This window comes from Salvia hispanica, unplaced genomic scaffold, assembly GCF_023119035.1.
Source record: "Salvia hispanica cultivar TCC Black 2014 unplaced genomic scaffold, UniMelb_Shisp_WGS_1.0 HiC_scaffold_1160, whole genome shotgun sequence".
Lineage (NCBI taxonomy): Eukaryota > Viridiplantae > Streptophyta > Magnoliopsida > Lamiales > Lamiaceae > Salvia > Salvia hispanica.
In genome coordinates, this window is record NW_025951428.1 from 6,446 (window position 1) to 23,355 (window position 16,910).

The window sequence follows — 16,910 nt, forward strand, 5'->3', positions numbered from 1 at the left end:
TTAAAAGGGTGTGAGAAAAAGTAGGTAAAGTAATAGAGATAGGGAGAAAAAGTATGCAAAATATGAGAGGAAAAAAATAAATAAAATGTGAAAGATAAACTTTCCATTTTTAGAAATGAGACTATGTTTTGTGGATATCCTAAAATGGTAAAATGAACTATTTTTTGTGGATCGAAGAAAATGATGTTGAAAAAAATTATATTGGGATTAATGAATGTATTCTAACTTAAATTAGTAAATACTCCATCCGTTCTATAGTAGTGGATGCATTTCTTTTCGGCACGGGATTTAAGAAAAAATGTGTTAAGTGGATTAGATAAATGAAGAATAAAGTAGAAATTGAAAAATATAGAGAGATGAAGAGACAATAAAATAAACGAGAGTAAAGTAAGTGAGAATAAATGTGTTGACTTTTGTTAATAAAAGAAATGACTCTATTATTATAAAACATATCAAAATGGCAAAATGACTTAATTACTACTCCATCCGTCCCGCTTAAGATGACACGTTTTCCTTTTTAGTTTGTCTCAACTAAGATGACACATTTCCTTTTTTGGTAACTTTCTCTCTCCAATTAATACACTCAACCACTTTTTCTCACTCCTATTATAATATTCATCTTTCTTTATCTCTCTACTTTAATACTTACACTCACATTCTTTCCTTCCAATTAAACACTATAACTAATAACTCCTAAAATCTCGTGCCGGCTAAGCAATGTGTCATTTTAGCCGTGACGGAGGGAGTATGAAACAGAGGGAGTAACACGGTGTAGTAAGGGTTTGGATCCCTTGCTGTGCAATCAACTACAGCATGGGATGCTGTTACAAACACACCAATATTTTATATAAAAAAAGTTTACTATTTTAATATTGGTGTGTTTGTAACAGCATCCCCTGCTATGGTTGATTGCACAGCAGGAGATCCAAACCCAGTGTAGTAATGACTAAAATCCAATTACTAGTAATATTTAATTATCTCTGTAAGTAATTAGCCTTTTTAATAAGTCTTGTCCTTCCCTTATGACAAATACATGTCAATTTAATGTCGAGCAAGTGAAAGCTGCCAAATGCAGGAAGTAAATGACGAAGACCAAAAGGATGTAGACGGACAAGCAAAATCAGATAGGAGAGAGGAATACCCATCACTTCTTTCGCCTCAACAAATTGGTACAAATGCACCTTTTTTAAAAATTTTATTAATTATTTTGAGGCGTGAGTTAGAGCATCCACAACGCTGCCTCGTTGTATCGAGACAGCGTTGCGGCTTCCGTCTCGTCTCAACGAGACGAGATGTCTCGACGCTTGACGCGTCCCGGCGAGGCAAGCCTCGAGCTGGCGAGACACGTGCCTCGCGCCACGTGGCGCGCGGGCGGCTTGCGTGACGCCCACTCGCCGACCCGCGAGTGGGCGTCCGAATTATGACGTCATAAATCAAATTTATTTTTTTAAAAAAATTAGATTTTTCAAAAAAAAAAAAAATTAAAAAAAAAACGGTAATAAAACCGTTGAACGGTCATATTTATAATTTATATTCTATATATACTCTTCTCCATTCTCCATTTTAAACACAAACACATATCTATTCTCTCATCTCTCTTTCTTTCCTCTCCAATCACTTCTATAAAATCATTCCTTTATTTTTTCCTTCTCCCAAATTTAATCAATTATGGATCCATTTGAGCAAATGCGTCAAACAATGGAAGAATCGCTAGAAGAAGATCGACGTAGGGAGGAGGAAGCCGCCGCGCCTCCTAGGCGACGGCGGACATACATCCATCGTAACCGGGAGGAAGCCGCCGCAAGGTTGGAACGTGATTACTTCAGTCCGAACCCGGTGTGGGGAGATATCTACTTCCGTCGCCGTTTTCGAATGTCACGCCCGCTATTTTTGCATATCGCGAATACATTGGCGGGACGGGAAGAGTTCTTCAGGGAAGGGTTCGACGCTGTTGGCCGTCCTAGCCACACGACGCTCCAGAAATGTACTGCGGCGATCCGTCAGCTTGCTACTTGGACAAACGGCGGATGCGTTCGATGAATACCTACACGTCGGAGAATCCACTGGGAGACTTTGTTTGTTGAACTTCTGCAAAGGCGTCCGGGCAGCCTTCACCGACGAATTTCTGAAGAAGCCAACTACCGCAGATTGTTAGTTTCTGCTCCGACTTCACGAACAAGTGCACGGCTTCCCCGGGATGCTCGGGAACGTCGATTGCATGCATTGGCAATGGAAGAATTGCCCTGTGGCGTGGAAGGGGTCATACACGAGCGGCCACAAAGGCACCCACCCCACCGTTATACTCGAGGCCGTCGCCGACTACCGGTTATGGATTTGGCATGCGTATTTCGGGGTCCCCGGCTCGAACAACGACGTCAACGTGCTCAACAACTTCGACCTCTTCGCTGAAGTTCTGAATGGTAAAGCGCCGTGTAACACCCCGACTTTTTACCCTAAGGCTTAGAACATCGATCTATATATATATATATATATAAGTTTCGCGTCTAAATTTTTTTATTATTACTTCTTGTTATGATTAATCGTTGTGAAGTATATTTTGAGTAGTGAACAAAAATAGTAATAGTCAATATAAATGTTTGCTCTAATAAAAGTCCGTTTGTGAAGACCGAGTTTCAAATAAAAGTCCGTACACGAGTTCAACGTTTAAGTAAATATTAATTAAAAATAAAATACTCTCCATGCCCTCCGGATCTTGCGCAATAGCCACGTCTTGAACCCCGATACCTGCACGAATGGATAAGAAGCACGTTAAATCAAGACGAGACAATCGACGAAATCAAATCACATCAAACACGCAAACCAAACGGCGGCTCACGTTTTCCATTTGACGGCTCACGCCTTTTTAAGTGACGAGACATAATATTCTTGCCATTTTAGGAAAAAGAGGTGTTTGACAAGACAACTTGCCTCATTTGGCAAAAAGTCCCTACCCTTTGGACAATACATTTCCTCTTGAAATCAAGCTTATGACCAAGCATTCCTATGCACCCATTTTCCTTATAAATACCACTCCATCTCCCCTCTTGATCCTTTTGTTCAACCATAAAAATTCTCTAAGCAAAATTCTATCAAGATGAGGATGCATATAAGTGTTTGAAGAAGAGGAGTCAAATTTCCTACACACTACCATTCTTCTTCTTCTCCTTTTTCTCAAGGTAAATTCTCCTAACAATTGTTTTTCTTACTACATTGTCATTTTCATATTACAATTAGTAAAGCATGAACATTTGAAGCCTCCCATGTCAAATACCAATTCTATACCACTTCCTTCACCCTCTTTAACATTTAGAACTTTTCATCGAACTTAAAACCACAACTAGAGCTTGATCATTGAGGAATAAAGTGCTTAATACTCAAACCATATTATTATGCCTCTCCCCTAATGGTTTTCATACCAATTATGCATATGACTTCCTAGAATAGAATTGCCTTAACTATAGAAAAACTTAGACAATGAAAACAATTAAGCAATGCCTAAACTCTTAGAGAACTTCATCGCACAATAATAACGATCTTGGAAAGTTACCTCGTGAGTGAAGAAGCTGCCGGACCCCGGGGATACTGCCCGGCAGTGGCCCACCGGCGGCGGCGGCAATCCGGCGACCGGCGGCAGTCCGGCAACATTTCGGCGGTTGTCCGACTTTTCACAACGAAATTAATCCCTTTTTCACGATCTATCCAAATCTTCACATTTCAAGACTTAATTGTTAGTCCTAAGCCTTCAATTTAAGAAAATAAAGAAGAAGAGAAAGAAGGGGAAATGGGGGAAATTCCTACCTCTCTCGGTCAACGGCGATGAGACCGCCGTGTACCCGGCGGCGACGGCGGCAGCGGCCCACCAGCGACGGCAGCAGCGGCCCGGCGGCGACGGCGGAGGTGGCGGTTCGTGGCGGCAGAGAGAGAGAGGCCGAGAGAGAGAGAGACCGAGATAGAGAAAGAGGGGAGAGGGGAGACGTGACCGGCGGCCGGCGTCGCTCGCCGGCGACGCCAAAACCGCCGGCAGAGAGTGGCGAGAGAGTGAGATGTTGGAGAAGGGGAGAAATGTTTTTTTTTTTTTGAAATAGAAGAAAGAAGGGAGGCTAATTTCTTTTAGTGCATTTAGGGCAACACACTTTTGGGCCTCCCCTTTGGGCCGAATAATTTTAGTGAAGTATGGTCTTTTAAACTTACTAAGTGTGGGCCGTTTTTTTTTAGAAGAAAGGTGGAAGTTGGGCTTTTAAGTCTAAGTGATGAAATGAATCCTTATCTCTTAATTTTGGTTTAATAGTTCTTAAATTGTTTGAAGCTTTTAAATAATTAATCTTATGATAAATTAATGTCTTGCCCTCCTTAATTAATTAATTAAATTTCTTGAAGATAAGAATGTATGGATTTAATGAACCCTCTCCCAAATAATTATTTAATTACTTTAAGGTTTCTTATAAAATAGAGATCCACTTTTCTTAAGTGGAATGAAGTGATCTTGATCGCACCACGAACATAGGACGCATACTCCATGTAGGATCATTTCATGTCATGCACCTTATGTATGTTCATAAAACTAATTTAAATCATTATACTCTTTCAAGAAGGGTGTGTTCGCGGCGTTTGATTACCCAAGGTCGAGCTTTTGTAAAGTTTTACTTGGAAGCTTTGAGGTGGGCTTTATATCCAACACATTAAGTGTGGATAAAATTATCAAATATATGAAATGATTTTTGTTTGATAAAATCGCACTTACTTTTTTTAAAAATGTTATCGTGCCATAAATTATTTGTTTTATGATGCCTATCTGTTTGGCGATGCCAAATGAATGAATGAATGAAACGAATTCGGCTCCAATAGGACCAAGATCCTATTCGAGTTAGTGTACACAAAGGAATGGACCGTGAGTCATCGTAAGGGTTGGCCGGTCAATGTGATCGTGGAAGGTGGCCACCTTCCCGACACACAATGAACTATCAGATATGGCGGATTGATGGAATGAACTTAGCTTGATCAAGCAAACTTTATGAAAATGAACTTAGTAAGCTCGGGCCTTTAAGAAAAACCCCCGCGTGTTACTGTGATGGCATGATAATAACTTTTTCTTATATGTGTATCTTTCGGCAATGTGTCCACTGAGTACCCCGTACTCAGCCCTGCATGTATTTCTAAATGTGCAGGTTGAGCAAGTGATGAACTGGTGGCTGAGTGGAGTTGGTGGTCGTCTCATCTCTTTTGTAGGATTTTCGTGGCATGTGTCTTCATACACATGACCATATGGTTACAACTCCTTCCGTTGTGCTTATGTTGTAGTAGTTTGTACTAATGGGTCATAGAAAAAATGATCAGTAACGAGTGACCTACGTTAAACACTCTTTTAAATCCTCACGATTTTTCGTTGTCTTGTGAACCTCTTTTATCTTATGAAGAAGTACTTGCATGTCTTATTGTAAAATTCTTTCGTCCCCTTTCTATCCCCTCTTCTTAATTCCCTCCCCTGGTCATGATTTACCGAGCAATGCTATCCTTAGCAAAGCGCGGTCGTGACACTCCGGCTCGACAGTGGTTTATAGAGAATATGGTCGACATCATGTATACGTGCATAATCTTGCACAACATGATTGTCGCCGACGAAGGACCTGAGGCGGGAAATTGGTTCGACCCTGAAACCCCGAGAAGCTCAACCGCAAGTAGTCCGCCTCGAACGGGAGAGCATCCGTCTTTGCAAGAGTGGTTGACTATTTGGGCAAGGACACGTGATTCCACCGCCCACGCCTAGCTCCAGGAGGATCTAATGGAGTACATTTGGGCAAAATTTGGCAACCGTTAGATGATCTTCACTAGAGAACTCCTTCTTATGCTTCTTTGCCTCCATTTTTTTTTATTTGAGTTTAAGTGTGCAATTTGTAATTTCTAGTTTTTTAATTATGTCTTTTCATTTTTTTAGGTATTTAAATTGTAATTTTATTTTATGAAGTGTGTTTTTTATTAATTGAATTTGTTGGAATTATTAAAAATAAAAAATGAAATTGAATGAATAGTTAAGAGATGGTTAAGAGATGGAAGGATGCAAGTGATGTCTCTTAGTTAAGAGATGAGCTGAAAAGTATAGTGGGGCCCATGAATAGTTAAGAGATGAGACGGTTAAGAGACGGATAAGAGACAGCGTTGCGGATGGCCTTAGTCTATTAACTTTTCTTAGGGCATCCACGTCCCTGTCTCTTAATCGTCTCAATACCGTTTCATATCTTTACTATTCATAGACCCCACTGTGCTTTTCACTCCATCTCTTAACTAAGAGATAGCATCTACGACCCCCCATCTCTTAACTATCTCATTCCTTAACTATTCATTAAATTTCATTTTTTATTTTTATTTCCAACAATTTCCATTAATAAAAACACACTTTATTAAATTAAAAAAAATTACAATTTAAAATTCTAAAAAATTAAAAAATAAAAACACATAATTAAAATCCTAAAAAAAAAAAAAAAAACACACATAATTAAAATCCTAAAAAAATAAAAAAAAACACATAATTAAAATCTTAAAAAAAATAAACAAGACATAATTTAAAATACTAGAAATTAAAAATTGCACACTTCAATTGCAAACTTAAATTTAAAATTTGTTGCATATGGATTATGGAATACAACAAACGCCAATAATCGCAGTAAGATGAAACTTAACAGTGTATCATCCTCTCACTCTCTCTAAATTCAAAATCTCAAAACTCAAATCATAAAATAAATGGAGGCGAAGAAGCAGAAGAAGAAGTTCTCTAGTTATGATCATGTGCGTCTACCGAAAATTACAACATCCGAAAATATGAAAAATACATAATTGAAATCCTAATATTACAATTTATTGAAATCCGCATAATCATGGAAAGTGAAGCGGTGATCGTCTAACGGTTGCCAAATTTTGCCCAAATGTGCTCCATTAGATCTTCCTGCAGTTGGGCGTGGGCAGTAGAATCACGTGTCCTTTCCCGAACACACGACCCCTCTTGCAAAGACAGATGCACTCCACTGCGAGGCGGACTACTTGCGGTAGATCTTCCCGGGATTTCGGGGTCGAACCAATTTCCCGTCTCAGGTCCTTCGTCGGCGACAATATGTTGTGCAAGATTATGCACGTATACATGATGTCGACCATATTCTCCATAAACCACGTACTAGCCAGAGCTTTGATAATGTTGAATCGAGCTTGGAGAACCCTGGACGCTCTCTCCACATCCTTGCAAGCCGCCTCTTGCTTCTGCGCAAAAAGATCTTGTTTTTCGTTCATCGGCATGTTGAACGTCTTCACGAAGGTTGTCCACTTCGGATAGATGCCACAGGCAAGATAGTACCCCATTTTATACTGGCGGTTGTTAGCGATGAAGTTGATGACCGACGCTTTACCATTCAAAATTTCGCTGAAGAGGTCGGATTAGGTGAGCATGTTGACGTCGTTGTTTGATATTGGGACCCCGAAATACGCATGCCAAATCCACAGCCGATAGTCGACAACGGCCTCGAGTATAACGGTGGGGTGGGTGCCTTTGTGGCTGCTCGTGTATGACCCCCTCCACGCCACAGGGCAATTCTTCCATTGCAATGCATGCAATCGACGCTGTCGAGCATCCCGTGAATCCGTGCACTTGTTCATGAAGTTGGAGCAGAAACTGACAATCTGCGGTGCTTGGCTTTTTCAGAAATTCGTCGGTGAAGGCTACCTGGACGCCTTTGCAGAAGTTCATCAAACGAACTCTCCCAGTGCTTTCCCCAATGTGCAGGTATTCGTCGAACAAATCCATCATTTGTCTAGTAGCAAGCTGACGGATTGCTGCAGTATATTTCTGGAGTGTCGTGAGACAAGGACGGCCAATATCGTCGAACCCTTCTTGGAAGGTACTCTTCTCGGGCCGCCAATGTATTTGCGATATGCACAAATAGCTCCCGCTGCATGCGGAAACGGCGACGGAAGTAGGTATCTCCCCATACCGGGTTCGCACATAAGTAATCGCGTACCAACCTTGTGGCGGCTTCCTCTCGGTCACAATGGATGTATTTCCGGGGTCGCTTTTGACGCGCAGTGGCTTTCTCCTCCTTCCTGCGTCGATCTTCTTCTAATGATTCTTCCATTATTTGACGCATTTGCTCAAATGGATCCATGAATGGATTAAAATTTGAGAGAAAAATAATGTTTTGAGATGAAGAATGTAAAGTGTTTGAGTGAGAATAGAGAGTCTTTTTATGGTGGATAATTTGTGGGAATGATTTGATATTTATTGAAGTGATTGGGGGATTACAAAAATAGAAAAAAAAATTAAAAATTTGAAAAAAAAATGGCTATAAAAGGCTAGTATATTTTTGGGATTTTTTTTAATTTTCGAAATATTCCTAAATTTAAAAAAAACCAAAAAACAAAGATTTTCAACGGATATAAACGACGCCAACTCGCGGACGGCGAGATGAGATTTTCAATGGACGAATGGGAGCTCTCCAGTTTCCTGGCCCAGATGAGCTTCGCGACGAGACGGGAGCTTGCATCGCTGTCTCGATGCGGTCTCGTCTCGGAGAGACAAGATCGAGCCCGCATCGAGACGCGATGCAGATGCTCTTATGTAATTTCACGTAGCCAAACGTGCAGCCAGAGGACAAATCATCTTTGAACGAAAATGTCCCACAGTCGGAAAATAGCTCTGCCGCCAAATCCACTGCCACTCCGCATAAGATTTAGTAACAAAAAAACTTGATTACCGAGCAGGTGCGGACACAAAATACTCTCTCTATCCTCTAACAATAGAGTTTCTTTAATTTTTGCTTGTCCCTTATAAATAGAACTTTCTGTTTCAAGAAATTAATTTCTCTTTAACGAGGCCATACCATTTTCCATTAACCCATTTTCTTTCTATTTTTACTTTACCTATTTTGAATTAAAACTTATTTTGTTTTAAAAGTTCATATTTTTGGGTTATGGAGGGAATACTATCACTAGGCCTTATTTTATAAATTTACTTAAAAATACCATCTTCATCCAACAATAGGTGTCAAGAGACTCACTTTTCTTTTATATTTGTTTTGTAATAAAACGTGAGTGAAGTGAGTTAGTGAAACGTAAAACCTACTTATCATTTATGATAAAAGTAAAATGTGACTTTTATTGTGGAACAGAACGAAATGGTAAAATGTGACTTTTATTGTGGAACGAACCGAAATGGCAAATTATGACTCTTACAGTGGGATAAACGAAATAATTTTTTGGTTCAGATCAATTTTTTTTGAGACTTTTACATAATAGTTACTTCTATACATAAAATATAAAAAATTTGAAAAGGAAATAATTATAAAGACAAGGTTGGTAGGTTAAAAGCACTCCAAATGGGGCGGCGAATAGCCCGCTCGATGCATCCTCCGCCCTATCGTTCGCCACTGTAGATGGACAGAAGATGCTCCCCCCATCCTCTGCACCCTATCCATCCTCCACGGACGATCAACCGATTTTTGCATCCTCTGGCCTATCCTATGCCCAATTGCGGGGGGTCGGACGATAGGTCCGGACGATGCAACGCATTTTCTTTTTTTTTTTTTAATTTTTTAAAATATTTTCTTCTATATATATCACCACTTTTTTACTTCATTTCACATCTTTCACTCCACTCTCTTCCCCCATCTCAATTTCTCTCTAAATTCAAGAATGAATCCCAGCGATTTTCTATATTTGCAAACATAAAAAAATAAAAAATAAATACTAACAATAGCATTTGCCTTTAATTTATTGTGTTGTTATATTTATATTGTTAATTGACATATATACAAACATAAAAAAAAAATTAAATAAATATAAAATAGTAGTACTAGTTCAAACTATAGGGCGCCCCACTGCAAGTAGATGAGGTGTAGGATAAAATGCCGATGTGGCAGAGGATAGGTGATGCACTATTTATTAGCACTAAAAATACCTGCAAGCATACATGGTAGATCTAGTATAGCTAAAGGTCAGTACCGGATATCGAACACAGGGAATAAGATTGCAACTGACTACCATATAATAAGCATCATATACTATCTAGAGACACGAAGATTTTTGGGTTTGGTTTATTAAACTAGACAGAAAATAAATAAACAAATAAAATAAAGCATACATATGATACAAAACAGGCGATTGAATGTAGACTTTTAGGATCCAAAACACAATCTGACTTCCTTGAATTACGGTCTCTAGAGTTATTAAGTCGGTCACTTAACTAGATTAAACCTCCTCCCGAGGTGAAAAATCCGTAGAGATTAGGTGCAATAATTGAAGTCCCCTTCTAATTCTTAGACCTAACTCCTAAAAGATTGTTGTAAGACCAATGACCTCACATGAAACCTCAACTCTCCCGAGTTCTATTGAATTAAAGTGTGAATTATCCCTCGTCCAAGTCAATTATTTCGTCTCCCGAGTACTCTAATCAACTCTAACATGTATTCAAAAGGTAGCTAATCAATTGAATATAGAAGGCACAAGGATAAATCAAATAACTGCAAGAGCTAACACGGAAAATCAATTGAATATCTTCACCAAAAAGTCCACAAAAGATGTTCTACTCATAGACAAGTAAATACACCAATTAAAGTACAAGACATGAAAGAAATTGATAAAACCCAAGGTTGAATCTTCAATCTTCAGCCTTCTCTTGCCTGGATCTGCAGAGCTCCGCTCCAATGGAAGATGGATGATTATGTGTGGATTGTGGGATGGAAGAATGTGTAGAAGGGAGAAGGATTGAAGACTCTGAGATGAATTATGAATTGAAAATATGATATTTTCGGATCCTTCAATTAAAAGGAGAGATTTGGGCAATAATATATTCCTTCCTTGAATTTCCACCTAATTTCCGCCAGCTTTGACTGCACTGCGCAACGTTCATAGAATCGACATAACTTTCTCCACAGAACTCCGATTGAGACGTGCGCGATATCCACGCGAAGATCTTTCGAAGACGAAGAGAATGACATGAAGTAAGCACTGATTGGACTTCAAAATCGCTGGAAGAATGGGCTCAAACAGAGGCTGCTGCACCTTGGCCTTTTTGCACCTTTTTTTCTATCTTTTTCTATCATTTATCAACAAACACATTAAAAATATCAAATGTATAACATATGCAATTTAAGAACATAATTTGCATGATTGACATTTAAAATGAGTCAAATCTAGACCTTAAAACATGCAAAATCCGTGTTTGTCAATAGGGCAACCTATAGGGCCGTTTATAGGGCGCCCCATTGGGATGCTCTAAAGTCCCTTCTTTAATTGTGTCCACTTATGTTACCACTTACCTGAAGGGGCTGGCAGCGGAAGCGCTAGGTTTATCATGAATCAATTACATAATAATTCTGATCTATTTAGCAGATTATTTAGACAAATTCTATTCGCGCAATTATCACATGTATCATGTTCATAACTCAAATAAATCATGTTTTAAATTAATTGAAACCTAAAACATGCTTTTTTACGGTTTAGCCATTATATCTTGATGATTCTCCAAAGAATCGTAGATGACTAGTGCCTTCTCCTCGTGAAGATCTTTAGTACAAAACCACGGATCTTTTGACTGATTCCCGAACTGTAAACTGATATCAGGGTGGGCTGATCTTACCAGTGTACTAAGACTTAAATAAAGAAGACAGAAATCCTATCCCACAAGGGAGAGAAATTCGACTACTCCTAGGGGAGGGGGTCGAAAATTTTGTAGTATTTTCAAGTATGTTTTCTGTCTCCTTTATTCTCCTATTTATAATAAGTCACACATTGGACCCAAACAGGGATCTATGGAAGGCTTTGGATATGAGCTCCTCCAATTAGCTTTTTACTAATTAAATTAAACCCAATTTAATATAAGCTTAAAATTGGAATATTACGAGCAGCCACTACAGAAGTAATACTACACTCCCCATCCAAATCTGAAATTACAAGTACTCCGGGTTTCCAAAAATTAGTATTTATTTCCCACGCTTAAGATAGAAACATCCATTAATTAATTATTGTCTGCTATGAACTTAATTAATTAATATCTTATTTATTCCAAGAGAGGACTCAACAAGAAAATCTTATTTATTATTCATAGAGTAATTGAACTCCAACTAGCTAGGTTCCGAATAATAAAACATTATTTCAAGCTTCTCTTGAGGATGTTATCAAACGAGACTCACCTCGCGCACGATTCAATATAATAGCAATTCTAGCACCGCTAGATATTAATCACCACTACCCAATATACCAGGCTTATTGGGTTAGGAAAAACCCGCACCATTTGGTAAGTCAAAGTAGTGCATAATCAATACCGTATGCTAAATGCCAACGTACATTGATTAAGAAATAATTTACGAGACCTTGTCTTTCAGTAGATAGCATAAAGACGGTCTCGCTGTTAGATCCATTCAGTGCTATACCACACCAGCGTTTAAGGCTTAGAAATAATCGGACTGACATTGCAACCTTTCACGATAGGTAGTCTAAGCCTATCTAGGTTGTGAAATTATTCTTTTTCTTTGTTTAGAACTGACCGTGTTACCTTAAAGTGAATGACGCCCACAACCGGTCTACTAAAACAAAGACTTAGACTTTGTTAGGTTACTCATACATTTAAACATGTAATAAACATCCATTAAATGTAAAACATAACAACCTTATAACAAAAATAATCTGTTTATTCATTTGGAAAATAAAATAAGAGTTTCAACAGTATTCAATCACTCGAAAGGTGATTTCTAGTATAAAAACTCTAACATTACCAGCACCAATCTGCGAGAAAAGAGCGAGGAAATAGCGAGGAGTACTTGTGTAATACTCCCTCCATCCCAGAGAAGATGACCCCTTCTTTGAACGACACGAGAATTTATGCAATTTTATTTTGTGTGTGAAGTGGAGAGAGTAAAGTATGAGAGAGAGAATAAAGTAGAGAGAAGGGTGTTTTTATTTTTAGTAATGAGTCGTTTTGATTGGGATAGACCAAAAAGGAAAGTGAGTTATCTTCAATAGGACGGAGGGAGTACTACTATTCCCTCCGTTCATGAATAAGTGTCTCATATTTGACCGGTTCAGGTTTTAAAATTTTTTTTGACTTTGTAAAGAAAAGTAGAAATGTTAGAGAAATGAGTTAGTGGAATAAGTGATTCCACTATATAGTAAAGTGAAATGGTACATTTATTAGCGAACGGATGAAAAATGAATAATGTGACCTTTAATGGCTATGGAGGGAGTATTAAGCAAAATAACGAGCAACTTTTTGCTAATTGTGCATTCTTCATGATTAAATTCATTTATGATTAATCTTAATCAAATTTATCATCTAAATCTGCGGGAGGTGATTAGCATGCATATAATTAATTTAGTAGGGCAGATAATTGTACCTTTGCACATACAGAAATCAATGAATATGTTAATTGAATTAATTGATTATGAATACAATATTATGTACATGTATAAAATTAACGTATCAATATCGGAAAACTTAACACATCAATATTCAATGACAAACTTATCAAGAATTTGACTGAAAATAAGGGAGAGGTTGCTCAATTCTTTCATCATCTCCTTAAAAACTACTTCCTCCGTCCCATGAAAGTTGATCTCTTCTTTTGGCGACACGAGATTTTATGCACCTTTATTTTGTATATTAAAGGAAAAAGTAAAGTAAGAGTGAATGAATAAAGTATACATAAATGTGTTTCCATTTTTAGTAGTGAGTCCTTTTGGTTTTTCTTTTGGTTAAGACAAACCAAAATGGAAAGTGAGCCATCTTTAGGACGGAAGGAGTTCTCAATTTTACAAAACATGTGAAAAGAGTGAAAAATATGTGTAAATATATGTTTTCCCCTTTCTTTCCATTAAAAAGAATACATATTCTCGCTCCGCAAAACTAAAGATGACTCACTTTTCTTTTTACTTTGTCACATCCAAGATAAGTCATTACTGAAAATAGAAATCTCTTTAACTCTATTTTATTTACTCTCTCTTGCTTTATCTCTCTACCTAACATATAAAATAAACCGCATAAAATCTCGATCAGAGAAAGGTTATCTTTCTTGGGACAAGTATAATTATTAAGGGGCACTTGGATGTGTGCTTGTCGGACACTGCTCCAAGCCCAATTTTGACCTGACCCGGCCCAAAATCCTACATGGATCTAATCCGACATTATCACGCATTTATTTATTAATGATAACTACTTATATTTTAGATAATAAAAAAGTGCCATATTTTAAGTCAGATATACTTCTGTATTGAATGAAAAATATAGTAATAAAAAAGTGCCATATTTTAAGTCAGATATACTTCTGTATTGAATGAATGTTACTTTAATCAGAACAACGACCATTTATACAATCTTCATTTTTAATTATAAGTAGTATCACACTTGTACTATGCACATCTTAATACATATTTTAATACATTAATTTTTAATTTTAAATTAATTAAATAAAATTAGAATCAATATTAACAATGAACAATATGAGTAACAATTTTAATTATATAAGAAAAAAATCTATACAAATCAACATTGAAGTATAATAAATTTAAAACAAATCATATAATATAATGTATAAATATTAAATCATAGAGCAAAGATAAAAATCTATCACAATAAAAAATTACTCATCATTTTTAAAACTTCTTTATACACTATATTAACTTTAAAAATTAAAATCAACCTCATCATTATATACTAATACCCTCGATTCTTATGTATCTCTATTTCTTCCTTGCCTTGTTGTGCCAGTTCGAATACTCTTACATAAAGCATAAGCATAAATTGAACATGATCTTGACAGAGTTGTATCAGGCATATTCAGCTATGAATTATAGCAAAATTCATCAAACGTGAACTATACATTTGATGAACAATTAGCTATCAATAAGCCCCCGACCCAAAAGTGCTTACTTAACAAAAGCCAACTTCACAATCAACTGCAGCAAAGCAATGTTCTGAAATAGCACAAATTGACATATCCATCAATTACCCACTACACACCTCTAGAGTCAGTCAAAAGTATACCACTGTATAAATTCTCTCCAAACTTGGCAGTAATTTCTCTTTATCATATCAGCTATCAGTTACTACCTCCGTCCCTAAAAATTTGATACAGTTTACTATTTCGGTCCGTCCCTTAAAATTTGATACACTTCACTTTTACCATTTTTGGTAGTGGACACCATAATCCACTAACTGATTCCTACTCACATTTTATTATAAAACTAATACTTTAAACGTAGGACTTACATCCCACCAATTTTTTCAACTCACTTTCCATTACATTTCTTAAAACCCGTGTCGGGTCAAAGTGCAGCAAATTTTGGGGGACGGAGGTAGTATAAAACATCAATTATTGGTAAAAAAAAAACTAATAAAGTGCAAACCGAAATTGGAATGGAATCAGTAAGTAAAAGCCATAAACGGGAGAAATAGGGGCGAATTGAGTAGTTACAAAATATGAATTGAAGGAGATACCCTTTCATCAAGGACATCGGCGAACGTACTTATAGAGACGGTGGCGGACGGCGACGTGCGCAAGCTTCTCAGTGCTGGTGTTGGCGGAGCGTAGGAGCGAGAGCTTCCCGGGATCGAAGCTGGGATAGTAAAGGTAAACGAAGTTGGCAACGGCCAAGCCAAGAGCGGCGTTTCCGACGAACTCGAGGCGAGGCGGAGGGGGAGTCAGCCAGGAGGAGTGATAGGGACCTCGAGCCCCAAGCCCAAACGACCAACTAAGCCGTGGCCCGACATCTTTTATTGTTAGCTTATTATTTATTTCCTTGTCTAGCTATAGTATTTTTGGAACACAAACCTTGCTCCTCAAGCAAGATATCTACCCTATTTTAGCATAGGATTTATATAAATCTTTTCGGGTTTTCTTCTTGATTCTTTCCCGAATCGTAGAGTCGAATCAAGCAGGGTCCGGATCCTATAAATACTAGGATCCATTAGAGGTCAAAATATCGAGAAGTATGAAATAAAATTCAATTCTCGAAACCAAAAGCTTGGCCTAGTTGCTGCTAGGTTTATTCCTTGTTTTTATCACGTTTTCACCACAAATAGGTGCTCTAATCTCTCCGATAGGGAATTGAATCCTATCAATTGGTGCTTCCATTGACTACTCTTCTCCCTCAATCCGCCGTAACGATGCTTTCTAAACCCTCATCCCCACCAAAGTTCATTGATTCCGATTCAATGATTCAGAAGCCAAAAACCTTGGCTTTTGACAGACACATGACAGCTGGCAAACATAAAGAACCGCCGGACCCGGTTACGGAGATGCCTGCAGCGGACCATGTGTGGAAACCACCACCGTCGCGGACTGTCACCCCAGCGACCACAACCCCGAGGTCAATTCCTCGTATCCGCATGGAGCCGCCACGTTTCACAGGTGAAGATGCTTCTAATTGGATTATCAAGATCCAGAGATACTTCAATCACAGTTATACTCCGGAATCTGATCGCCTCTATCTTGTCACGTTGTTATTTGACCCACCGGCATATGATTGGGCGACATATTGGAAGGACAACAACACGGGAAAAAGCTGGGAAGATTTTCTGATAGCGGTCAAACATCGATTTCATCCAATTTTACATAAAGATTACATGAGCTTTGGCGCGAGCACCGAATCAATGATCGAACCGCTCGATCCACCTGCTTGTCACTCGGATACACGCGGGTGGGAATTGCCTCCGTCGCTCATACAGCCACCGACAGGCGTGGTGCCCATAGCCTTCACTCGCCCTCATTTTGATCCCCCTCGTTTCGACGGATAGAATGTCCTCGAGTGGATTCGTAATATACAGATGTACTACAACCACGGCTACATGCCACTATCTGATCGGCTATACCTTACTAAATACTTGTTCGATCAACCTGCGTCAGATTGGATGACATCCTGGAAATATAATCATGCCGGGG

The 16,910-nt window shown here is 38.2% G+C and overlaps 1 long non-coding RNA gene across 1 annotated transcript; it reads right to left on the reverse strand.

Moving 5' to 3' along the window:
* Positions 1-2,604: 2,604 nt before the first annotated feature.
* Positions 2,605-4,065, reverse strand: LOC125198002. Its single transcript, XR_007172335.1, has 3 exons — positions 3,799-4,065; positions 3,548-3,705; positions 2,605-2,745 (listed from the first exon to the last, which is right to left on the reverse strand). It is a non-coding gene; the product is annotated as an uncharacterized LOC125198002 (long non-coding RNA).
* Positions 4,066-16,910: the final 12,845 nt, after the last annotated feature.